Here is a 1,863-nt window from a genome sequence, read left to right as displayed (position 1 = left end):
GGTATGGCTGGGAAAGATACCCCAGAGAGCCTGGCAGTGTACAGGCCACACTGAGCTTGCCAGATCCATGGCATGACTCAGTAGGAGGCAGCTACCTATGCGCATAGACAGCTCTCCTTCGTATGTGCATTTCCACCTGGTGGACTGAGGCATGCGCGTACACGCAGAAGACACCCACGCGTAATGATCAGTGTGCGGCTGGTGCATAGCCTCCCGCACGCAGAGTTTTGTTATGCTTAGAGTGACCCTTGCGATAGGGGGGAGGAGAGAGCTCAGTGGGAAGGCGCATGAAGAACATTCCCAGGTTCTCCAGGTAGACCTGAGAAAGATGGACACTCCCTCCCCCCCAAAAAAACCCTGCTTCCAGTCATTCTGTGCTAAATTGGGCAGTGCAGCACCAGGCAACTGCCTCTTTTATTTTGCCGGACTGTATTCAGAAGGCTCAAATTCTGCTGTAGTTCTTCCAAAGTGGTGACTTTACTCTGTTCTGCTTCGGCAGGGCTGCCTTTATGTGTCAAAAGAAAGAAAATATGTTTTTGTTTTTTAGAGGTTCCTAGTTTTCGGTGCATCTTCCTAACACTTCCAATATTGGAATGTGTAGATATTTTCATTTCTTTGCTATGCATTTTCTTGCACCTTTTTGTATCCGCATTTCCTGTCGTCCCATAATGCAGGCGATTGTGTATTTGGAAGAGCCAGTGTGGTGTAGTGGTTAAGAGCGGTAGTCTCGTAATCTGGGGAACCGGGTTCGTGTCTCCGCTCCTCCACATGCAGCTGCTGGGTGACCTTGGGCTAGTCACACTTCTCTGAAGTCTCTCAGCCCCACTCACCTCACAGAGTGTTTGTTGTGGGGGAGGAAGGGAAAGGAGAATGTTAGCCGCTTTGAGACACCTTAAAGGGAGTGAAAGGCGGGATATCAAATCCAAACTCTTCTTCTTCTTCTTGTCTGGTCCAGACAACTGTAGCTTGGAGATCTGTGCCTTCCTGGGACACTCAGCTGAATACTGGGCAGACATGCTTAAGGCTCCAGAAAAGCAGGGGCACCACCAAAAGAGAGAGGGGTTTGGGATTTTTTTGGAAAGAATTTGACATTTGATATTTCAGGGAAAGCATCAAAGTAGTAATCATGGGGGAAATCAGGACTTTGTTAGGCTTCTTACACTCCACTACATACTCTTCCCTGATTCCCCAGGTAATGCGGAGCAGTGGTTAGAGTGTTGGACTACAACCTGGGAGACCAGGGTTCAAATCCTCACTCAGCCATGAAGCTGGCTGGGAGACCTTGGACCAGTCACTGCCTCTCAACCTAACCTACCTCACAGGGGGAGAACAAGGCGACCAACCTGAGCTCCTGGGATAGAAATGTAATAAAATGGCATATTTCTCTTCTCTCTTTATTGCTTAACCCCACCTAAACCAGGGGCTCATCCTGCTGACGCAGATCAAAATAATGCAAGGGAATCAGATCTTGAAATGCGTTGCAATGTATCCATTTTTTATTTCTTATTTTAAAAAACAGTTTGTGGTTTAGTATTGTTCTTTTTTAAAAAAACCACATCATTTTGGGGGGGGGGAGGTGTGTGTGCTTAGGGCCTCTAAAGGTCTCCTTTATCCAGCCCTGCCCTGAGGCACTGCCAAGCAGGTGTGCAGCAGGTTACCTGCACGACTTGGCAAAAGGAGATCACGTCCTCTGCCTCCGCCATCGCTACTCCCCCAACTTTGCTGGGCGATACTGGTCCAGAGATACGACGGGTGATGCCACAGCGGTCGGGAGAGAAGAGGTGAAGGAGAAAGCAGCAGACAAATGCCCCCCCGCCCCGCGCGCCCCGCTCCCCTTCCCCCCACCCCCCCACAGGTGTTCCA

Source organism: Podarcis raffonei, chromosome 6 (assembly GCF_027172205.1).
Source record: "Podarcis raffonei isolate rPodRaf1 chromosome 6, rPodRaf1.pri, whole genome shotgun sequence".
NCBI lineage: Eukaryota > Metazoa > Chordata > Lepidosauria > Squamata > Lacertidae > Podarcis > Podarcis raffonei.
This window is presented reverse-complemented; position numbering follows the sequence as displayed.